The sequence below is a fragment of the Schistocerca gregaria genome, chromosome 11 (genome assembly GCF_023897955.1).
Source record: "Schistocerca gregaria isolate iqSchGreg1 chromosome 11, iqSchGreg1.2, whole genome shotgun sequence".
Taxonomy (NCBI): domain Eukaryota; kingdom Metazoa; phylum Arthropoda; class Insecta; order Orthoptera; family Acrididae; genus Schistocerca; species Schistocerca gregaria.
Genome location: NC_064930.1, coordinates 29,010,318 through 29,036,049, shown reverse-complemented (window position 1 = coordinate 29,036,049; position 25,732 = coordinate 29,010,318). Strand labels below are relative to the sequence as shown.

At 43.1% G+C, this 25,732-nt stretch overlaps 1 protein-coding gene across 2 annotated transcripts in view; it reads left to right on the top strand.

The window, feature by feature from the left end:
• The window catches only part of LOC126295084 (zinc finger protein 729-like), a 251,786-nt gene that overhangs the window by 119,226 nt on the left and 106,828 nt on the right, over positions 1-25,732 (top strand). The window contains exon 1 of one of the 2 annotated variants that reach the window (XM_049987345.1): positions 11,074-11,355. The exons of the other annotated variant lie outside the window; for it this stretch is intronic. The gene's annotated coding sequence lies outside the window, so the exon portion shown is untranslated. Of the gene's footprint in view, positions 1-11,073; positions 11,356-25,732 lie in introns of those variants that run through there. 2 annotated transcript variants of the gene reach the window in all.

Below are 25,732 nucleotides of genomic sequence, written 5' to 3'. Positions count from 1 at the left end.
ATCGGAATTTGGTGGTAACTAGAATACATGTAAAAGATAGTAAAATACCTACAGTTTCCCAATCTGTCCAATGTTTCGTCGGTATGGGGTAGAGGGTAGGTATCAGTGGTAGTTACTTTGTTTACTGCTTGTACGTTATCGCATAGACAATAGGCTTTCTCTCTGCTGACGAAAGGGCCCAAGCTGGGGTTTGCTGAGGATTGATCTATCCCTGCACCCACCTGTTGTTGTGTAACATCCTGAAAAACGGATTGTAGATAAAATAGGAATCTGTCCAGTTCCGAGCCTGTCCAGTTTGTAAGCAATTGGCCTAATGTCTTGAGTTTGAATTTCGTGTTGTACAGCGTCAGTGACTGACATATACTGCTGTTCCTCGAACAACCAAGCATATTCCTTTAATACCGAGTTCAAAAAATTTCACTGACACTGGCAAATGTGCTAACTTCTCACAGGCCTGATTTTTAAGTAAATTTCTCCTTCTGTTAGCTGCTTCTTGCTCTTACACTTTAACATATTTTCAGACTGAAATTCTTCCTCTACAACTTCCTGAGCACTAGCAAGTATTGTTCCACGGTTAATCTCTATATCTCCTTACCGAAAATCATCAATAAATACTGGAGCACAAAACTTCTTTATCAGTGTTTCTATTTTATACACACTTCTTCTCATATGAATCAACGACCTGTAGGGAACGTTGTTTAGACCGAGTGTATCAACTAGGAAGTCCAGTCTAGGCAGCATTTGGATTGTGAACACTGGCCTGTACCACCGCGGACTGCTACCAGTTGTGTAAGTTTCAAATGCCCATGTGTGTGGTTCTGTTGGAGGTTGTGGAAGAGGTCTCATTCCACAAATTGCTAGAGATTGAGGGTTGTGAGTTCCACCGAAATAGTTCCCTCACCAAATGGAATAATATGCGTCCCTATCTCTACCACCACCCAGTACCGGTGTTGGAAATCCCTTTTAGAATGGCAATGAAATCCCTTCTGCGTCTTCTCCCAACTTGCCTAACAAAACCATAATTCTTACCATGCATCTGCAGCTTTACAAAACATGCACCTGTGGGTAGTATTACTTCTTCTCTTAATTCACTAATGTTACAGCACAACGATTTAAGTGCACTCTTATCATTAAGAGAAACAAATAATGCTCTAATTTGAGCCCCTGCATCTACTGACACTTTGGCTGCTCTTCCTCTGATATTGGCCTCTAAAATTATGTTAGTCACCTCATTTCACTTCTGTCTTGGGCTTGATACATTGCCCACCTTACGTGGAGGATGGGTGTATACTCACATTTTGTCTGTTATCACGTGGAGAATTCAGCTATTTAAGACCCTGTCTCTGATCTTTCCGGCAGCCAGTACTTGCATTTCAGCGTTTGGAATTCGTGTCATTTATAAAAACGTGGCGCAGCTAATTGCTTTGCGACACAGTAGAGACGAACCTTGCAGCCACCTTGCAAAAAAGTGTCATTCTTACTGCCTCATGTAGTGTAGCAGCTTTATTCCACATATGAAGACGTCAATTGTTCTGGTTCTAGTTACCTCAATTAACACGTCATTACATGTGGCATCCCACCCGACCACATATGTGCCACCTGACACAGCTCGTATTTGATCAGAAAAATATTCAAAAGCTTCGTTCAGCTTGTGCCTTAAAGTGGATAAATTGTCTCTGTAGTAGCTGACTTCTCATTTGTCGGAGTAGTGCTGTGCTAGTTCGTATGCCAGGGCTTCAGGGGAAGGCAATTAAAAAGATTACCAAGGGCTGTCCTCAAAGTTCCGTAAGTGGTCCACTGGTTTGGAATCTTAGTATTGAACCCTGTTACATCTGGGGCAGATGCTACTGAAGGTGTTGTCGCATACGCAGGTGACATCCTAGTACGTGTGTCTGAAGACTCCAGGGCGAGACTTAAGGCAAAGGCGAGCGATGGGCTTGCTCAGTTGCAGCGTTGGTGCAAGAGCAACAAAGTGACTACAGCTGTTCATAAAACCACATACATACTTCTGAAGGGAAGGCTTTCTCTTAGTACGAATCCTTCCCTGAGGCGTGACAGAATACTTGCAAAATATAGCTCTGCTAGTAGATATTTAGGCTTCCTTCTAGTCGATAAAAGAAACCGTCTAGAACACTGAAAATCTGTTACTCAGAAAGCGGCCAAAATTATGCATAATATTGCCTATGCTAGTACCGCTGACTGTAAATTACCATTTCATGTGGTGTGGTCATATCACAAAGCTAGCTTCGACACCATTATGGACTTCACTTCCAGCGTCTTGACACATCATCATAAGCTAGGGAACAACAAAACAATACTGCAACGAATTCAGTGGAGCATACTTCTGCAGCTCACCGTGCCTTTCGCACTACACCTGTAGATCATTTCTTGGTGACGATCCGGATATGTCTGATGGATATCGTTCTATGTTACAGGGCAGCGCTATTTTGATTAGGGTGTGAGAAATATGACCAACAACTGCACCATGTGGGGTGTAGTGACACACGAATCTGTGAATGTGGAGAGTGGGCCACGTGCTCCTGCGATTTGATTGTTCCGGTGTTGTGTGTTCGATCGCTTTCGATTCGCCTTGCAGTGCGCGGGTTTGTACGCGCTCTGGGATTCCGTGCGGGAAGCCGAAAGCGAGTTTCGGGCAGAGAGAGGGTGTGCGGACATTTGCCACGCCGGACACTTGCCACGGTTTTACCTGCTCCGAAGGGTCGGGTCCCTTGTCTCCCCCTCCCCCTCCTCCTGCTCCTCCTCATCGCTTACTGAGCATTTCCGCTGGTTTGCTTAACACAGAGGCGGAATCTTTTTGGATTTTCCGCCACATTTCTAAAGAGAGTTTCGTTGTGGAAACTATTAAATGCATCTCGCATCGAAATCCGCACCAAATTTCGAGCTTCAGTAAAACTTCGCCAATCTTGGAGATTTTGCGTTTGTCTAAATTATACTTGCCTTTTTCAGTGCTCCCACAGCACATTTCTGTCGTGTTTTGTGTATCTTATTAATTTATTTGGTATGAATCTCTCGAGTGCTGTTGATACTACACTCCTGGGAATTGAAATAATAACACCGTGAGTTCATTGTCACAGGAAGGGGAAACTTTATTGACACATTCCTGGGGTCAGATACATCACATGATCACACTGACAGAACCACAGGCACATAGACACAGGCAACAGAGCATGCACAATGTCGGCACTAGTACAGTGTATATCCACCTTTCGCAGCAATGCAGGCTGCTATTCTCCCATGGAGACGATCGTAGAGATGCTGGATGTAGTCCTGAGGAACGGCTTGCCATGCCATTTCCACCTGGCGCCTCAGTTGGACCAGCGTTCGTGCTGGACGTGCAGACCGCGTGAGACGACGCTTCATCCAGTCCCAAACATCCTCAAGGGGGGACAGATCCGGAGATCTTGCTGGCCAGGGTAGTTGACTTACACCTTCTAGAGCACGTTGGGTGGCACGGGATACATGCGGACGTGCATTGTCCTGTTGGAACAGCAAGTTCCCTTGCCGGTCTAGGAATGGTAGAACGATGACGGTTTGGATGTACCGTGCACTATTCAGTGTCCCCTCGACGATCACCAGAGGTGTACGGCCAGTGTAGGAGATCGCTCCCCACACCATGATGCCGGGTGATGGCCCTGTGTGCCTCGGTCGTATGCAGTCCTGATTGTGGCGCTCACCTGCACGGCGCCAAACACGCATACGACCATCATTGGCACCAAGGCAGAAGCGACTGTCATCGCTGAAGACGACACGTCTCCATTCGTCCCTCCATTCACGCCTGTCGCGACACCACTGGAGGCGGGCTGCACGATGTTGGGGCGTGAGCGGAAGACGGCCTAACGGTGTGCGGGACCGTAGCCCAGCTTCATGGAGACGGTTGCGAATGGTCCTCGCCGATACCCCAGGAGCAACAGTGTCCCTAATGTGCTGGGAAGTGGCGGTGCGGTCCCCTACGGCACTGCGTAGGATCCTACGGTCTTGGCGTGCATCCGTGCGTCGCTGCGGTCCGGTCCCAGGTCGACGGGCACGTGCACCTTCCGCCGACCACTGGCGACAACATCGATGTACTGTGGAGACCTCACGCCCCACGTGTTGAGCAATTCGGCGGTACGTCCACCCGGCCTCCCGCATGCCCACTATACGCCCTCGCTCAAAGTCCGTCAACTGCACATACGGTTCACGTCCACGCTGTCGCGGCATGATACCAGTGTTAAAGACTGCGATGGAGCTCTGTATGCCACGGCAAACTGGCTGACACTGACGGCGGCGGTGCACAAATGCTGCGCAGCTAGCGCCATTCGACGGCCAACACCGCGGTTCCTTGTGTGTCCGCTGTGCCGTGCGTGTGATCATTGCTTGTACAGCCCTCTCGCAGTGTCCGGAGCAAGTATGGTGGGTCTGACACACCGGTGTCAATGTGTTCTTTTTTCAATTTCCAGGAGTGTATTTCTTTGAACTTAAGCCACATATGCTCTTCACTTACATAGTTTGACGTATTAGAAAGACGTCAACCGAATTTTTAGTTGCTTTTATAAATAGATATATTTCGCGTTTTGTTTTGGTGAATTTGTTACAGGATTGAGCCTCGCTCGACTGTGTGTTCACTAATCCCTGTATCCGTCGTGATGCTCGGGATTATTTGTGGCTAAGAGGTCAAGTGTGTTTTCGCAACCATTTACAATTTGAATGGCCTTGTGAACTAATTGTTCAAAATAATTTTTAAAAAAGCATTTGGAACAATTACGGAAGTTGTTTTCTATCTACAATAGCGTCTGAAAATGTATTTTTGTCAACATACGGAAGGTAGATTGAAGTCACTGCCAATTATAATTCTATGAATAGGGTACCTATTTGTGATGAAACTCAAGTTTTCTTTGAACTGTTCAGCAACTGTTTTATCTGAGACCGGGGGCCGGTAAAAGGAGCCAGTTATTAATTTATTCCGGTTGTCGAATATAACCTCTGCCCATACTACGTCTCAGGAACTATCTGCCTCAATGTGGCTTGTGAGCTGGAACACGCATTACATTATTTTTCCTTAAGTTGTGCTTCTTGTTTTCCCTCCAAAACCTAGGATGCTTTCTCTAAAAAATGGTTCAAATGGCTCTGAGCACTATGGGACTTTACTGCTGAGGTCATCAGTCCCCTTGAACTTAGAACTAATTAAGCCTAACTAACCTATGGAAATCACACACATCCATGCCCGAGGCAGGATTCGAACCTGAGACCGTAGCGGTCGCGCGGTTCCAGACTGTAGCGCCTAGAACCGCTCGTCTAGCCCGGCCGGCTGATGCTTTCTCTGTGACCCTGTAAATACTAGAGCTAAACAAATGATTCAAATAGCTCTTAGCATTATGGGACTTAACATCTATGGTCATCAGTGCCCTAGAACTTAGAACTACTTAAACCTTACTAACCTAAGGACATCACACAACACCCAGTCATCACGAGGCAGAGCTAAACAATGTAGAACAACAACGTACGTTACAAGCATAGCATTCTGTATTACTTCATTACCTTATTTCTAACATTTTAAAATTGTACATCGACTTTAGATGACATGTCAATCATAGATGTTCTTATTTTATTTATTTATGTATTTAACCTGATCAGATTAGGGCCATCAGGTCCTCTCTTACATCGGACCAGTGTTTCACACATGCAGCATTTCACACATCAGAGTTACATCATCATAATACTTTAAATACGAAAAATTAGATTACTCTAGTCACAATATCAATAAATAAAAAACTCGCTCCTCAAAAAATGTGAACTTATATTTACATAACATCAAATATTATAGTACATACTTATATTAAATTATTAATAAAGCATCAGAGGCTGTTAAAAACGCGAATATTAGGGAAAAATGTAGACCTGGGCAGACGCGAACCACCAGCCATGCCACACATTTCGTAGAAGAACAATAACGCTACTAAGTACGCTTTTTTTATCTCATTTTGTTCGCTTTTTGATCGTTACATCTGCTCGGCTGGACGTCGTAAGACATCCGTGTAAGTTCGTTGTTGATCGATTAACTCAGTTTTTTATTACAGAGGGCAGCTAACCCTCTGACCGAACACACTGAGCTACCGTACCGGCATACTAAACCGATGACACAAATTTGCTAGCCAATTCTAGCATGTTTCCACCTGATAAATGCTTTAATCGTAGCTATGTTAGTAATTGAAATTTAATTATAACGAACTGCACTAAGAGCAATGCGTTTTTGGTGGATTCTCAGTGTGTCACTGCCATCAGATGGCATACTCTCATAATACCCAAGTTACATCTACATCTACATCTACATCCATACTCCGCAACCCACCTGACGGTGTGTGGCGGAGAGTACCTTGAGTACCTCTATCGGTTCTCCCTTCTATTCCAGTCTCGAATTGTTCGTGGAAAGAAGGATTGTCGTATGCCTCTATGGGGGCTCTAACGTCTCTGATTTTATCCTCATGGTATCTTCGCGTGATATACGTAGGAGAGAGCAATATACTGCTTGATTCCTCGGTGAAGATATGTTCTCGAAACTTCAACAAAAGCCCGTACTGAGCTACTGAGCGTCTCTCCTGCAGAGTCTTCCACTGGAGTTTATCTATCATCTCTGTAACGCTTTCGCGATTACTAAATAATCCTGTAACGAAGCTCCCCGCTCTCCGTTGGATCTTCTCTATCTCTTCTATCAACCCTATCTGGTACGAATCCCACACTGATGAGCAGTATTCAAGCAGTGGGCGAACAAAGTGTACTGTAGTCTACTTCCTTTGTTTTCGGATTGCATTTCCTTAGGATTCTTCCAATGAATCTCAGTCTGGCATCTACTTTACCGACGATCAACTTTATATGATCATTCCATTTTAAATCACTCCTAATGCGTATTCCCAGATAATTTGTGGAATTAACTGCTTCCAGTTGCTGACCTGCTATTTTGTAGCTAAATGATAAAGGATCTTTCTTTCTATGTATTCGCAGCACATTACACTTGTCTACATTGAGATTCAATTGCCATTCCTTGCACCATGCGTCAATTCGCTGCAGATCCTTCTGAATTTCAGTACAATTTTCCATTGTTACAACCTCTCGATATACCACAATATAATTATGTTGCCACAAATGTGATGTTTCTCATTATGTTGCTGCAACGAATCACACAGTTAACAAAACCGGGTTTTCGAGTGATTCTTAATTTTCCAGTGCTCAGAAACAACATATACATGGTGTTGCAAAAAGATACGGCCAAACTTTGAGGAAACATTCCTCATACACAAAGAAAGAAAATATGTTATGTGGAAATGTGTCCGGAAACACTTACTTTCCATGTTAGAGCTCATGTTATTACTTCTCTTCAAATCACGTTAATCATGGAATGGAAACACACAGCAACAGAACGTATCAGCATGACTTCAAACACTTTGTTACAGGAAATGTTCAAAATGTGCTCCGTTAGCGAGGATACATGCATCCACCCTCCGTCGCATGGAATCCCTGATGCGCTGATGCACCCTGGAGCATGGCGTATTGTATCACAGCCGTCCACAATACGAGCACGAAGAGTCTCTACATTTGGTACCGGGGTTGCGTGGACAAGAGCTTTCAAATGCACTCATAAATGAAAATCAAGATGGTTGAGGTCAGGAGAGCGTGGAGGCCACGGAATTGGTTCACCTCTACCAATCCATCAGTCACCGAATCTGTTGTTGAGAAGAGTACGAACACTTGGACTGAAATGTGCAGGACCTCCATCGTGCATGAACCACATGTTGTGTCGTACTTGTAAAGGCACATGTTCTAGCAGCACAGAGTATCCCGAATGAAATCATGATAACGTGCTCCATTGAGCGAAGGTGGAAGAACAGGGGGCCCAATCAAGACATCGCCAACAATGCCTGCCCAAACGTTCACAGAAAATCTGTGTTGATGACGTGATTGCACACAATTGCTTGCGGATTCTCGTCAGCCCACACATGTGACGGTCAATCGAGGAAGTACAGTACATACTGACGAAATTAAATGAGCTCTAACATGGGAATTAAGCGTTTCCGGACAGATGCCCACATAACATCTTTTCTTTTTTGTGTGTGAGGAATGTTTCCTGGAAGTTTAGTCGTACCTTTTTGTAACACCCTATATACGTATAGGATTGAAATGAATGGCAATGTGGCAGCTCACAACTCTGTGCGGAAAAGAGATGGCGTGCATGTGACGTAGGTGACGTTGTGCCACGTGATTGGTCAACGCTCAGACGCACGCTCAGAATATCCGACATGCTAGATATTGCTCTGCACTTTCGGAAAGACTCACGAACGTGCTGTTCCACGTTATGACGTCATAAACCCGGCACGCTGACGGTCGGATGCACAGTCCGTGTGCCGACGGATTAGGGAGTGTTTGCGAGAGGGTCTGCTTAAGGCCCGTCCACACGCTACGATCTGTCTGGGCAAATGTCTGCGCACATCACATCTTAGCCGACAGATCGTTGGGTGTGGACAGAAGATTTGTACCAACCTGAGGTGGGTGCAAACCTGGAAGTTGGAGTTGGTGGTTTGAGGGAAACCCCTCAAATCTGTGGGTTCAAACCACACCTGCGCAGACAAGTTGGAGCCTGTGGACAGGAGATCACAAAAATCTGGCGCGAAACATCTGTTTGCTCAGTCTAGTGTCTGTATTTGTGCGCACAGGGCATTAAAATGGCTGATACTCGTCAGTGTTCTCGAGAGATTGTAAGTGAATTCATTGAAATATATAGAAACCAGCCATGTTTGTGGAAGATTAAAAGTAAAGAATATAGTGACCGAGACAAAACGACAGCAGCATACAATCCTCTAATTGAAAAATTACGGGCAGTTGACACCAGAGAAACAGTAATATAAATTTTTTTTTGTTGAGAACTGTTTACCGGAAAGAGTTACCCAAAGTTCAGAAATCTAGAAGATCTGGTGTAGGAGTAGATCAAGTATACCAGCCAACGTTATGGTATTTTGATCTGCTTGGCTTCCTTAGTGATCAAGAAACGCCAAGCAGGAGTACAACTGAAGATGAAACTGGAGTGTCAATGTGCGAGGGAACGGAACACGAGGTAATGTAAAACAATACAGGGTGAGCCACCTAACGTTACGGCTGGATATATTTCGTAAACTACATCAAATACTGATGAATCGATTCCACAGACCGAACGTGAGGAGAGGGGCTAGTGTAATTCGTCAATACAAACCATAAAAAAAATGCACGGAAGTATGTTTTTTAACACAAACCTACGTTTTTTTAAAATGAAACCTCGTTAGATTATTAGCACATCTGAACATATAAACAAATACGTAATCAGTGCCATTTGTTGCAATTGTAAAATGTTAATTACATCCGGAGGGAGATATTGTAACCTAAAGTTGGCGCTTGAGTACCACTCCTCCGCTGTTTGTCACTGGACTCGCATTCGGGAGGACGACGGTTCAATCCCGCGTCCGGCCATCCTGATTTAGGTTTTCCGTGATTTCCCTAGATCACTTCAGGCAAAAGCCGGGATGGTTCCTTCGAAAGGGCACGGTCGATTTCCTTCCCCATCCTTCCCTAATCCGAGCTTGTGCTCCGTCTCTAATGACCTCGTTGTCGACGGGACGTTAAACACTAATCTCCTCCTCCGCCGCTGTTCGATGGTGTGTATCGAAGAGCACCGAATTACGTAGGGATCGAAAGGGGACGGTGATGGACCTTAGGTACAGAAGAGACTGAAACAGCACATTACGTCCACATGCTAACACCTGTTTATTGGTCTTTTTCACTGACGCACATGTACATTACCATAAGGGGTGATGTACACGTACACATGTGGTTTCCGTTTTCAATTACGGTGTGGAATAGAGTGTGTCCTGACATGTCAGGCCAATAGATGTTCAATGTGGTGGCCATCATTTGCTGCACAGAATTGTAATCTCAGCCGTAATGAATGTCGTACACGCCACAGTACATCTGGTGTAATGTCGCCGCAGGCTGCCACAATACGTTGTTTCATATCCTCTGGGGTTTTAGGCACATCACAGTACACATTCTCCTTTAACATACCCCACAGAAAAAAGTCCAGATGTGGAAGATCAGGAGAACGGGCTGGCCAATTTATGCGTCCTCCACGTCCTATGAAACGCCCGTCGAACGTGTACCTCACCCCTCATGGTAATGTACATGTGCGTCAGTGAAAAAGACCAATAAAAAGGTGTCAGCATGTGGACGTAATGTGCTGTTCCACTCTCTTCTGTACCTAAGGTCCATCACTGTTCCCTTTGGATCCCTACGTAATTCGGTGCTCTCCGATACACAAGATCGAACAGCGGAGGAGTGGTAATCATGCGTCAACTTTAGGTTACAATATCTCCGGATGTAATTAACTTTTCACAATGCAACAAACGTCACTGATTACGAATTTGTTTATATGTTCAGATGGGCTAACAAAACTAATGGGGTTCCATTAAAAAAAAGTAGGTTTGTGTTGAAAAACATATTTCAGTGCATTTTTGTATGGTTTGTATTAACCAATTACACTAGCCCCTCTCCTCACGTTCGGTCTGTGGAATCGATTCATCAGTATTTGATGTGGTTTACGAAATATATGCAGCGGTAATGTTAGGTGACTCACCCTGTATATTTCACATACGTTTATCAAAAAGTTTATTCAAAACAATATATTTGTGTTCAAACATAAAAGAAAATTAACTGCTGTTATAAAAAGAAACATGAATATACTTGTTCATGTTTTAGGTTCGCCCTGCAACTCTCGCAGTAAATTTACGTGAGAAAACTGCTTTCGCTTTAGCAGCCACTGTCTACACTATTTTCACCGCTTTCTCTGTTTCCTGCGGTTGGTCTGAATGTTTCTTGCAACACAAGTTGCGAACACAGACCACAATAGAACTTCCTCCATTTCTATATTTCAAAATAACTTAATTAAAATTTTGACGTTAACGGGGAATGTAGTCGCTTGCCACTGATATTTCTTTTCTACACCGACAGATGGCGGGCGAGTACTAGATTGGGGTTTGTGTCGTGTGAACACATCACATTTACAACGATCTTTCGCATGTACAGACATGTGCGCCGATGTCTGCGCAGACAGATCGTTGCGTGTGGACCGGGGCTTTACGGAAATACCAGAGGTGATGTGGCGGCTGGCAGGGCAGACTGCAGTTGGGATCTGACGCGCTCTCAGCCGTTGGCAGCACTGGCAGCGTGCCAGTCACGTGCGACTTCAGTTGTCTGTCGCATTTACAGTGAGCTGTTCGCAGTGAGTGGACCTGCGTTGGGATTTCGTGCTGCAGCTTGTGCCACACGGTTCTCGTTAATAAGGTAAGGATGACCATTTTCATTCGTTCCCGCTGTGTAGAATTATTTTCTTCTTTGTTTTTGCAAAGCCAGGGTAGCTGTACCATCTCATTTTGTTCACCATCGACTCTATTCCGTATAAAGCAAACTACGAATATTGTTATGCTCTCAAAATGCTAGCGAAATTCCAATTCTGCTGCTTTACAGACATTAGGGATAAATGAAAAGCACAGTCTCGGTCGAGATTTTTTTCTCGTGTTAGCGTCATTTTGTTGAAATTGTTACTCGAAACAGAGGGTTGTATTCGTAGACACGTGATGCATAACACGACTTTCTTGTTGGCGAGGAATAACAGAACGGAATGATGGAACACAGACTTTGTAGTAGAATAAAAAGTGTAACTTCAATTCTTAGCAAGTAGTGTGCTAGGACCGAACTTAACCAAGTCAGGAATTGAGCAAGTAGGTTCCATCTGGACACAGCGTAGACTTTGGGACTGCCTGACCGTATGTAAGCGACTGAACATCACACCTTGTTAGACGCGTTTTGACAATTCCATAGTGCGGCATCAAATCGGTATTTCGGAGGCACCCAGCTCTACGAAAACTGCCGAATACGGCATTTGGGCTGCGCAAAACAATTAGTCCAACTAATCTATTAGCTAAGCAGGGATGGCTAGAGGACAAATTTAAGGATGTAGAGGCTTATCTCACTAGGGGTAAGATACATACTGCTTACAGGAAAATTAAAGAGACCTTTGGAGAAAAGAGAACCACTTGCATGAATATCAGGAGCTCAGATGGAAACCCAGTTCTAAGCAAAGAAGGGAAGGCAGAAAGGTGGAAGGAGTATATAGAGGGTCTACGTACGTTTCTAGCATCTGTAGACTTAGAGAAAGCTTTTGACAATGTTGACAGGAATACCCTCTTTCAAATTCTGACGGTGGCAGGGGTAAAATACAGGGAGCGAAAGGCTATTTACAATTTGTACAGAAAGCAAATGGCAGTTACGTGATCTACCCATCTAATCTTCAGCATTCTTCTGTAGCACCACAATTCGAAAGCTTCTATTCTCTTCTTGTCTAAATTATTTCTCGTCCATGTTTCACTACCATACATGGCTACACTCCATACAAATGCTTTCAGACACAACTTCCTGACGCTTAAATCTATACTCGATGTTAACAAATTTATCTTCTTCAGAAACGCTTTCCTTGCCATTGCCAGTCTACATTTTATATCCTCCCTACTTCGACCATCATCAGTTATTTTACTTCCTAAATAACAAACCTCCTTTACTACTTTAAGTGTCTCATTCCCTAATCTAATTCCCTCAGCATCACCCGACTTAATTCGTCTAAATTCCATTATCCTCGTTTTGCTTTTGTTGATGTTCATCTTATATCCTCCTTTCAAGACACTGACCATTCCGTTCAACTGCTCTTCCAAGTCCTTTGCTGTCTCTGACAGAATTACAATGTCATCGGCAAACCTAAAATTTTTATTTCTCTTCCATGGATTTTAATACCTACTCCGAACTTTTCTTTTGTTTCCTTTACTGCTTGCTCAATATAGAGATTGAATAGCATCGGGGAGAGACTACAACCCTGTCTCACTCCTTTCCCAACCACTGCTTCCCTTTCATGTCCCTCGACTCTTATAGCTGCCATTTGCTTTCTGTACAAATTGTAAATAGCCTTTCGCTCCCTGTATTTTACCACTGCCACCTTCAGAATTTGAAAGAGGGTATTCCAGTCAACATTGTCAAAAGCTTTCTCTAAGTCTACAAATGCTAGAAACATAGGTTTTCCTTTCCTTAATCTTTCTTCTAAGATAAGTCGTAAGGTCAGTATTGCCTCACGTGTTCCAACATTTCTACGGAATCCAAATTGATCTTCCCCGAGGTTGGCTTCTATCAGTTTTTCCATTCGTCTGTAAAGAATTCGCGTTAGTATTTTGCAGCCGTGACTTATTAAACTGATAGTTCGGTAATTTTCACATCTGTCAGCACCTACTTTCTTTGGGATTGGAATTATTATATTCTTCTTGAAGTCTGAGTGTATTTCGCCTGTCTCATACATCTTGGTCAGCAGATGGTAGAGTTTTGTCATGACTGGCTCTCCCGAGGCTCAGTAGTTCTATTGGAATGTTGTCTACTCCTGTGGCCTTGTTTCGTCTCGGATCTTTCAGTGCTCTGTCAAACTCCTCACGTAGTATCATATCTCCCATTTCATCTTCATCTACCTCCTCTTCCATTTCCATAATATTGGCCTCAAGAACATCGTCCCTGTATAGAACCTCTACGTAATCCTTCCACCTTTCTGCTTTTCCTTCTTTGCTTAGAACTGGGTTTCCATCTGAGCTCTTGATATTCATGCAAGTGGTTCTCCTTTCTCCAAAGGTCTCTTTAATTTTCCTGTAGGCAGTACCTATCTTACCCCTAGTGAGATAAGCCTCTACATCCTTACATTTGTCCTCTAGCCATCCCACCTTATCCATTTTGCACTTCCTGTCGATCTCTTTTTTTAGATGTTTGTATTCATTTTTGCCTGCTTCACTTACTGCAATTGTGTATTTTCTCCTTTCATCAAGTAAATTCAGTATCTCTTCTGTTACCCAAGGATTTCTACTAGCCGTCGCCTTTTTCCCTACTTGATCCTCTTCTGCCTTCACTACTTCATCCCTCAAAGCTACCCATCCTATATCTACTGTAGTTCTTTTGCCCATTCCTGTCAATTGTTCCCTAATGCTCTCCCTGAAACTATGTACAACCACTGGTTCTTTCAGTTTATCCAGGTCCCATCTCCTTAAATTCCCACCTTTTTGCAGTTTCTTCAGTTTTAACCTACAGGTCATAACCAATAGATTGTGGTCAGAGTCCACATCTGCCCATGGAAATGTCTTACAATTTAAAACCTGGTTCCTAAATCTCTGTTGTACCATTATATAATCTATTGGAAACCTGTCAGTATCTCCAGGGTTCTTCCATGTATACAACCTTCTTTCATGATTCTTGAACCAAGTGTTAGCTATGTTTAAGTTATGCTCTGTGCAAAATTCTACCAGGCAGTTTCCTATTTCATTTCTCTCCCTCAATCTATATTCACCTACTACGTTTCCTTCTCTTCCTTTCCCTACTGTCGAATTCCAGTCACCCATAACTATTAAATTTTCGTCTCCCTTCTCTACCTGAATAATTTTTTTCTATTTCATCATACATTTCTTCAATTATTTCAATTTCATTTCTCTCCCTCAATCTATATTCACCTACTACGTTTCCTTCTCTTCCTTTCCCTACTGTCGAATTCCAGTCACCCATAACTATTAAATTTTCGTCTCCCTTCTCTACCTGAATAATTTTTTTCTATTTCATCACACATTTCTTCAATTATTTCATCTTCAGAGCTGGTTGGCATATAAACCTGTACTACTGTAGTAGGTGTGGGCTTCGTGTCAATCTTGGCCACAATAAAGTGTCACTATGCTGTTTGTAGTAGATGGCTCTTTTTTGTACTTTGAGCACAGTTTGTATGTTACTGGCACTTGTTCCCCAAAACATGATCCCATAGCTGACACTTGGGTGTAAATACCCAAAGTATGTTACATTAAGACAGGTATTATTGCATACCAGTGCAAGGATTCTAAGAGCATAGCATGCTGTGGATAATTTCTTTGCCAAAATGTTGACATTGTTTGTCCATTTCAGTTGGCTGTCTACATTCATTCCTAAGAATTTGGTACTTGTTACACATTCTAATTCATTATTATTAACTTTTATTCTAGTGGAAGTTAATATAGTTAGTTTCCTTTAAATTAAGGGTTACTTTCTTTTTTAATGGCCAGTTGTGGATATCATTGAGAGCCTCGTTTGCTCTTTCTGACAGTAGTGTTGGATTTTCACCTGTTGTTACTATGTTGCAGTCACCAGCAAAGTGTTTTTTCTGGATGTCTGATAATTTGTGGGAAGTCGTTACTGTGTATAAGAAACAATATTGGGTCTAAAACACTTCCCTGCAGGACGCCTATATTCACATGTTCTGGGTCAGACAGGTGTTTTACAGGGGAATTGTTTGAAACTTGTGATATCTCAACTTGGACTGTTTTCCAAGTATGATTTGAACCACTTCCTTGTCACACCTCAACCTAATTTATGGGTAAGATTTTGTGGTCAACTGTATCAAAGGCCTTTGACAAGTCTAAAAAGATACCACTTACATTTTCACCTTTGTGCAGTGCTTCTAAAATTACTTTAGTGAACTGTGCTGTAGCAGATTGTGCCTTTTCCAGACCTAAAACCAAATTGGTCATTGGAAAGAAGTTTATATTTATTCAGGTAATTTAGCAGTCTCTTTTTGACTAGTATTTCTATTATTTCAGAAATGATACAGTATAGAAATCGGCATGTAGTTCTCTCCATTTTCCACATCTCCGTTTTAGAGGATAGGTATAACTTTTGTTTTAGGTATTATTAGCAAATAGCACGATATGTCATGCAAATGTGTTGTAGCACACAAAGCTCTTAAATTTAATTTCGATTTTTTACTTTCCTAGAGTAATGTTTGTGGTGAGAAGCCCCTCTGTTGGGTAGTCATTAAGTTAGATAAGGTTTGCTCCATTTTGTCTTCATTGTATTTTTATTGTGCAGAAATCAACGGATCGTTAAATTGACATTAAATTGATCCGCCTCCTGCAAACTTTTACGAATATCGTCAAAATGGTCGCCGTTATAGGTTTAGTATTCTCATTGATTGATAATCGTCTCTCTTCAGACTGTGACTGTGGCTAGTACCTACCAAACACCACACCTTTTTTTTTTTCTAACAAAGGAAGTATTTGAATGAAGGAAACATCACCACACATTAAGAAGCAATATTGAAACATTTTTTACTCTATAGTGCGATTGAAACTACTTCGTACTTGTCAGTTCGCTGAGCAGCCGTGCAATGTTGCCAGCTGCCGCTGTAAAGGATGGAAGTCGTGGTTTTTTTATAATTTGGCAACTGTACGTGGTAGTGATACGGACTACCTTCTGCCACTTTAACTCAGTGAAAATTTTATGCTTCTGAAATAAGGAAATATTTAACTTTTTACGAAAAGTTGAATTTTCACGCTACTCAGTATTAGTCATTCCCCATCTCCTTAGCCGGCCGCGGTGGCCTTGCGGTTCTAGGCGCTGCAGTCCGGAACCGCATCCTGTTCGAAAGAATCAACATTCGTCACACGTTTCTCGACGCGTCGTTTTTTCCCCGAAGTTTCCAGACTTGGCGGTTCGGAGTTAAGATTTGATGGCCCGAAACATGTGTTCAGTTTTTCATTTTGCTCTTTGCCTATGTTTATAACGGTTGTTCTGCTTATTCTTAATGCTGTCGCAGTCCTCTCGACTACCTTATTAACGGAAACAACAGGCCCTCCCTTCTCCCTTTCCAGCTCAAAATATTGTCTTAACACTGCAGACGTATTCGCGCGATTGTCCTCTCGATGCTATTCCTTGCCCAGCTTTCGTCGAAGATGATTTCGGGCTACGAACTCTACGCTTTTTATTTTCGGACATTTTGTGCACAGAAGTCACTACAGCAATTTATCACACACTCGTAGTGGAAACAAAGGAGAAGCATACACTAAGATTATGCTGTTCACACACCACGACGCGCACCTAAAAAGTAGTTTTAATCGCACTATGACCAGTCGTTCTAAATGTAGTTTGTTAAGTCATCTTTGGTCATAACGATATCAAAATACATCGTGTGGCCGTTACAGATCCTAGTGCAGTAAACTATAATCTATATTCTTGATCTATCAGTGCACAGGCGTACTGCCGGTTAATGGCGTGCCTGTTGGACTCTTGTGAAGTGGCAGTTCGCCTGTGCACTGATTGAACAACAGAAGGTTGTGAAATGGCTCTTCGGGAGAAGTATATTTATTTTTCTCATTTGTTCGGTGCATTAAATAAAAACACGCGAAAGTGTAATTGTGTGGCCCAATATGCAAAAGTTGTTAAATGATCTTTACTTAAAATCTATCATTCTAAGAGATTTAAATATGCACTTTGACTGTTGACTGAGTCATTTAACTACACTCCTGGAAATTGAAATAAGAACACCGTGAATTCATTGTCCCAGGAAGGGGAAACTTTATTGACACATTCCTGGGGTCAGATACATCACATGATCACACTGACAGAACCACAGGCACATAGACACAGGCAACAGAGCATGCACAATGTCGGCACTAGTACAGTGTATATCCACCTTTCGCAGCAATGTAGGCTGCTATTCTCCCATGGAGACGATCGTAGAGATGCTGGATGTAGTCCTGTGGAACGGCTTGCCATGCCATTTCCACCAGGCGCCTCAGTTGGACCAGCGTTCGTGCTGGACGTGCAGACCGCGTGAGACGACGCTTCATCCAGTCCCAAACATGCTCAATGGGGGACAGATCCGGAGATCTTGCTGGCCAGGGTAGTTGACTTACACCTTCTAGAGCACGTTGGGTGGCACGGTATACATGCGGACGTGCATTGTGCTGTTGGAACAGCAAGTTCCCTTGCCGGTCTAGGAATGGTAGAACGATGGGTACGATGACGGTTTGGATGTACCGTGCACTATTCAGTGTCCCCTCGACGATCACCAGAAGTGTACGGCCAGTGTAGGAGATCGCTCCCCACACCATGATGCCAGGTGTTGGCCCTGTGTGCCTCGGTCGTATGCAGTCCTGATTGTGGCGCTCACCTGCACGGCGCCAAACACGCATACGACCATCATTGGCACCAAGGCAGAAGCGACTCTCATCGCTGAAGACGACACGTCTCCATTCGTCCCTCCATTCACGCCTGTCGCGACACCACTGGAGGCGGGCTGCACGATGTTGGGGCGTGAGCGGAAGACGGCCTAACGGTGTGCGGGACCGTAGCCCAGCTTCATGGAGACGGTTGCGAATGGTCCTCGCCGATACCCCAGGAGCAACAGTGTCGCTAATTTGCTGGGAAGTGGCGGTGCGGTCCCCTACGGCACTGCGTAGGATCCTACGGTCTTGGCGTGCATCCGTGCGTCGCTGCGGTCCGGTCCCAGGTCGACGGGCATGTGCACCTTCCGCCGACCACTGGCGACAACATCGATGTACTGTGGAGACCTCACGCCCCACGTGTTGAGCAATTCGGCGGTACGTCCACCCGGCCTCCCGCATGCCCACTATACGCCCTCGCTCAAAGTCCGTCAACTGCACATACGGTTCACGTCCACGCTTTCACGGCATGCTACCAGTGTTAAAGACTGCGATGGAGCTCCGTATGCCACGGCAAACTGGCTGACACTGACGGCGGCGGTGCACAAATGCTGCGCAGCTAGCGCCATTCGACGGCCAACACCGCGGTTCCTGGTGTGTCCGCTGTGCCATGCGTGTGATCATTGCTTGTACAGCCCTCTCGCAGTGTCCGGAGCAAGTATGGTGGGTCTGACACACCGGTGTCAATGTGTTCTTTTTTCCATTTCCGGGAGTGTATTTTAGAAAATTGGTTTTACTTTTACGTGACTCGCAACTGAACAGTTAAATCATCTAACAAAAGGTACTGATTTGCTTCCAAGAATATTACTTGAAAATTAAAATGTGTTGTAATTAGCCTCGGCGTATTTGTACCTTAGGAGCCTGGACTCAAATATTGAAATTATTGTGGACCCATGCAACTCGCGAAGAATACTCCCCTTACCGTCATATTCAGGCTGTGGTAATCGAATCCTGGCACTCGGCGTAAGCTGAAAGTAAAGTCTTAAAACTAATGCTGCTTTCTACTGCGGCTCATTGCCGTGAAAAAATGTTAAAGCGGGCGACTATGCGCTTCCGCCATGATTTCGCTTTATAGGACGACGCGTAATGGAGCCTGTTGAAGCAATGACCACTAAAATTGTGGAGCTCTAGACGTCTTAACAAAAATTTAGTGCAAGGAACATGACAGAGGGCTCAATGTACATCGAAATAACTCGCATATAAGCTTAAATGTATATTTCGTGGTACAATATGTCTGCTTCCTGTTACTAGAAACAAGCGAAGAGAGGGAGAGAACAATCTAGGAGCGTTCTTCTCCCTTATTAATTGCGTAGAAGTTATTACATTTAAAGAGTTTACCTCTTGATACAAATATTAAATTTAATATTGACTATAAAAAGGAAAATTTTACGCTGCCTATGTGGTAAGTGAAACACAAGGTTCGTGTACATTTTTTAGTCAAGAGATAAACTTCTCGTTCAGTTTTTTAATGTCTTTAAGACACAATTGACGCTGGGACGGCAAAGTTGGTAGAAACTGTGGATTCACATACGTACTATTGTTAGATGAAACAAGACCTGTTCAATAATACTTTTTTTTGGGATAAATAAATGATTGATCAACTGCTGTTGCGGTTTTGTTAAACTAGAATGCATTCTTAAAACTATAATTGCCTACATTATAAAGGCTATTGCTTTTAGGTAGAGAAAGTAGTACAGTCTGTATCACAGCAAGCGGCTCTCTTAATATTAATAAGCTGAGTTTTTTCAACGTCTTTTGTTGAAGTAAGCGAAAAAATAGGAATGCGAATGGTTGTAGACAAAAGATTAAGGACAGAGGCTGGTATGATGCTTTAGTCAACTACAGCTTATCTCCATCTCTGTAGTAGCAACGTAGTAGTCAAGCAATAACTTCTGGTTCGTAGAACCTCGAAGACCAATGAACTGACAACGTAAGTCAGTACAAAGAATACTGATAAAAATCAAAGAATAAAGAAGATAGTCTGTGCGCTCGTCTCCACAGAGTAATGCTGCGTTTCTTGTGCATTCACAAATACTCCTCTGCAGACTCCCGCAGTGCCCACCTCCCTGAAATCCGAGTCGTGCAGACTGACTGGTCTGTAGCATAGCACAAGGTCTTAATCAGGTTGGAAAAACGGTATGGTTGAGAGATGGGTAATCCAATGAATGTGATCATCATCATTTAAGACTGATTATGCCTTTCAGAGAAGAGAAATTTGTTAACATCGATTATAGATTTAAGTGTCAGGAAGTCATTTCTGAAAATATTTGTTTGGAGTGTAGCCATGTATGGAAGTGAAACATGGACGATAACTAGTTTGGACAAGAAGAGAATAGAAGCTTTCGAAATGTGGTGCTACAGAAGAATACTGAAGATAAGGTGGATAGATCACGTAACTAATGAGGAGGTATTGAATAGGATTGGGGAGAAGAGAAGTTTGTGGCACAACTTGACTAGAAGAAGGGATCGGTTGGTAGGACATGTTTAGAGGCATCAAGGGATCACAAATTTAGCATTGGAGGGCAGTGTGGAGGGTAAAAATCGTAGAGGGAGACAGAGAGATGAGTACACTAAGCAGATTCAGAAGGATGTAGGTTGCAGTAGGTACTGGGAGATGAAGAGGCTTGCACGGGATAGAGTAGCATGGAGGGCTGCATCAGGCCGGTCTCAGAACTGAAGACCACAACAACAACAACAACAACAACAATGCCTTTCAGCTTTGTCTGGAGCATAGCCCGCCTTATAAAATTCCTCCACGATCCCCTATTCAGTATTAACATTGGTGCCTCTTCTGATGTTAAACCTATTACTTCAAAATCATTCTTAACCGAATCCAGGTACCTTCTCCTTGGTCTGCCCCGACTCCTCCTACCCTCTACTGCTGAACCCATGAGTCTCTTGGGTAACCTTGCTTCTCCCATGAGTGTAACACGACCCCGTCATCTAAGCCTGTTCCTCCTGACTGCTACATCTATAGAGTTCATTCCCAGTTTTTCTTTGATTTCCTCATTGTGGACACCCTCCTGCCATTGTTCCCATCTACTAGTACCTGCAATCATCCTAGCTACTTTCATATCCGTAACCTCAACCTTGTTGATAAGGTAACCTGAATCCACCCAGCTTTCGTTCCCATACAACAAAGTTGGTCGAAAGATTGAACGGTGCACGGATAACTTAGTCTTGGTACTGACTTCCTTCTTGCAGAAGAGAGTAGATCGTAGCTGAGCGCTCACTGCATTAGCGTTGCTACACCTCACTTCCAGTTCTTTCACTATGTTACCATCCTGTGAGAATATGCATCCTAAGTACTTGAAACCGTCCACCTGTTCTAACTTTGTTTCTCCTGTTTGGCACTCAATCCGTTTATATTTCTTTCCCACTTACATTACTTTCGTTTTGGAGATGCTAATCTTCATACCATAGTCCTTACATTTCTGATCTAGCTCTGAAATATTACTTTGCAAACTTTCAATCGAATCTCCCATCACAACTAAGTCATCTGCATATGCAAGACTGCTTATTTTGTGTTCACATATTTTAATCTCACCCAGCCAGTTTACTGTTTTCAACATATGATCCATAAATAATGTGAATAACAGTGGAGACAGGTTGCAGCCTTCTCTTACACCTGAAACTACTCTGAACCATGAACTCAATTTACCGTCAACTCTATCTGCTGCCTGACTATCCATGTAAAGACCTTTAATTGCTTGCAAAAGTTTGCCTCCTATTCCATAATCTCGTAGAAGAGACAATAGCTTCCTCCTAGGAACCCGGTCATATGCCTTTTCTAGATCTATGAAACATACAGTTCCCTGTTCCACTCATATTTGCTGTAAGCTGAAGATCTGGTCCTGACAACCTCTAAGACGCCTAAACCCACACTGATTTTCATCCAATTGGTCCTCAACTAATACTCGCACTTTCCTTTCAACAATACCTGAGAAGATTTTACCCACAATGCTGATTAAAGAGATACCTCTGCAGTTGTTACAATCTTTCTGTTTCCATGTTGAAAGATTGGTGTGATTACTGCTTTTGTGCAGTCTGATGGAACCTGTCCCGACTCCCAGGCCATTTCAATTATCCTGTGTAGCCATTTAAGACCTGACGTTCCACTGTATTAGACGAGTTCTGACTTAATTTCATCCACCCCAGCTGCTTTATTGCACTGCAATATATTGACCATTTCCTCAACTTCCTCAAATGTGATCCTATTTCCATCATCATTCCTATCCCATTCTACCTCGAGATCTGAAACATTACTGATCGTATTTTCACCTACATTGAGCAACTCTTCAAAATATTCCCTCCATCTGCCCAAGGCATCCACAGGATTCACCAGCAGTTTTCCTGACCTGTCCAAAATACTTGTCATTTCCTTCTTACCTCCCTTTCGAAGACTGCTAATTACACTCCAGAATGGTTTTCCAGCAGCTTGACCCATAGTCTCGAACCTTTTTCCAAAGTCTTCCCAAGATTTCTTCTTGGATGCTGCAATTATCTGTTTGGCTTTGTTTCTTTCTTCAACACAACTTTCTCTGTCTACCAGAGTTCTAGTATGTAGCCATTTTTGATACGCCATCTTTTTCCTTTTGCAGGCTGCCTTGACTGTGTCATTCCACCAAGCTGTTTGCTTCATCCTACTTTAACACACTACTGTTCCAAGACATTCTTTAGCCACTTCTAGTACTGTGTCCCTGTACCTTGTCCATTCCTTTTCCAATAACTGTAATTGACTACATTCAACTAACTGGTACATTTCTGAGATCGCTGTTATGTACTTGTGCCTGATTTCCTTATCCTGAAGTTTCTCCACTCTTATCCTCCTACATATGGACCTGACCACCTGCACTTTCGGCCTCACAATCCCAATTTCACTGCAGATTAAATAATGATCAGTGTCATCAAAGAATCCCCTGAATACACATGTCCCTCACAGCCTTCCTGAATTCCTGATCTGTTATTATACAGTCAATAACAGATCTGGTTCCCCTGCTTTCCCAAGTACACCGATGAATGTTCTTGTGTTTAAAAAAGGAATTTGTGATTACTAAGCCCATATTGGCACAGAAATCCAATAGTTGTTTCCCGATCCTGTTGGCCTCCATATCCTCTCCAAATTTACCCTTAACCTTTTCATATCCTTCTGTTCGATTTCCAATCCTGGCGTTCAAATCACCCATGAGCAGAACACTGCCCTTGTCCTTTACTCTAACAACTACATCACTGAGTGCCTCATATAAAATATCCATCTTATCTTGACCTGTCCCTTCACAATGCGAATATACAGACACTATCCTAATTTTCTTGCTAGACACTGTCAAATCTATCCACATCAGTCGTTCGTTTACGTACCTTATTGCAACTACGCTGGGTTCCATTTTTTCCTGATGTAAAGCCCTACACCCCATTGTGCTATTCCTGCTTTGACTCCTGACAGGTAGACCTTGTATTCTCCCACTTCCTCTTCTTTCTCACCCCTTACCCGAATGTCACTAACAGCTAAAACGTCCAGCCCCATCTTACTTGCAGCCTCTGCCAGCTCTACCTTCTCAGAGTAGCTCCTATTGATATTAATAGCTCCCCATCTCATTACCATTTGTTTGCCAAGTCGTATCTTAGGAGTCCCTGGTTTGTCAGAGGTGGGACTCCGTCACCTCCAAAGGTCCGAGGCATTTTGCTCTGATTGTTCCCAGCATCATATTTAAAGTATCGGGGAAGCAGGTTGCTAGCCTTACTTGCCCCGAGTCCCATTGGGTTTTACCCCTAACGGCTGAGGGACTAACTGGTGGATTTGGTAGTCTTTGCCGCATGAGCACAAAGGTGACCACGACTCAGAATATGCCCGAGATGCCCAGCCTTATTCCAAAGTAACTGGTATCCCGACTGTCGGGACCACTTACTTGGCCAATCATACGTTGCCCGTGGTTCATGAACTAGGACATGACTACAAGAACCCACACCATGAATGTGAATGCAAAATAAATGGTGGGGCAACGGATTGCTGTGTAACATAGTCTGATGTCCACATTTGCACTATATTTAGGGCACTTTGCCATATATCATACCTTCCAAATTAAAACCTACAACTGGAAGGTAACTTCAGGAAACTTTTGTACGATGAAATGTCTCCCATGAGTGCCCTGCTTCTACGTGTCGTAATTTCACGAGACACCTTCTGTCCAGAGACAGAACACATACTGACACTTTTCTCTTACATTGTTGCTTGACAGGTTGTGCTGATATTTTTGTGGCTTAGACTGAAAGGTGAGTTTGAGATTTGGCGAAGCATATGAAGCTTTTGTAAGGGGAATAAATTCAATAATTCCTGTTGCTACAGGTATTTCACACATACTGCATTTTGGGTAGTGGTTTATCCAGCATTTTCGTCATTGGCCATAGTAGTAGTACTCACCTACCACGACGCTTCCGCGCATAGAGGTGGAGCAGAAAGGAAGCAGGGGGGGTGGCAGATGACAACTGCGCATGAGCGGCAAACTAAGTTTACGTTGCCGAACTGCATTGCTGCGGATAACGGTCATGCTCGTTTGCATGCGGTATATTGTATTATACATTCAGATCTATGAGGGGAATAATAATATATATCAAAACCAATTTAGAGCAATCGTCATGAGGGAAATATTCACGTCTACTGGTCCAGATTTATGACGTAGGGAGGCGAGAAGCTTTGTGAAGACGTGAAGTACAGTTTTTCTCAAAGCGACATCGCAACTGCTTGCAGTAATTACTATTTATTGCTCTTTGAACTGTATTATAAGTGAAAATGTAATACACAACAAAATTAACTTAAAAGCACAAACCAAAATCATTATATTTGCTAGACAACTGCTTCTGCTCAAAAGAATTTTTAAAAATGTGTAAGGTGTTTGTGTGTGTGTGTGTGTGTGTTTTTTGTGTGTGTGTGTGTTTTTTGTGTGTGTGTGTGTTTTTTGTGTGTGTGTGTGTTTTTTGTGTGTGTGTGTTTTTTGTGTGTGTGTGTGTGTTTTTTGTGTGTGTGTGTGTGTGTGTTTTTTGTGTGTGTGTGTGTGTGTTTTTTGTGTGTGTGTGTGTTTTTTGTGTGTGTGTGTGTTTTTTGTGTGTGTGTTTTTTGTGTGTTTTTTGTGTGTGTGTTTTTTGTGTGTGTGTTTTTTGTGTGTGTGTGTGTGTGTGTTTTTTGTGTGTGTGTGTGTGTGTTTTTTGTGTGTGTGTGTGTGTGTTTTTTTTGTGTGTGTGTGTGTGTGTTTTTTTTGTGTGTGTGTGTGTGTGTTTTTTTTGTGTGTGTGTGTGTGTGTTTTTTTTGTGTGTGTGTGTGTGTGTTTTTTGTGTGTGTGTGTGTGTGTTTTTTGTGTGTGTGTGTGTGTTTTTTGTGTGTGTGTTTTTTGTGTGTGTGTGTGTGTTTTTTGTGTGTGTGTGTGTGTTTTTTGTGTGTGTGTGTGTGTTTTTTGTGTGTGTGTGTGTGTTTTTTGTGTGTGTGTGTTTTTGTGTGTGTGTGTGTTTTTGTGTGTGTGTGTGTTTTTGTGTGTGTGTGTGTTTTTGTGTGTGTGTGTGTTTTTGTGTGTGTGTGTGTGTTTTTGTGTGTGTGTGTGTGTGTTTTTGTGTGTGTGTGTGTGTGTTTGTGT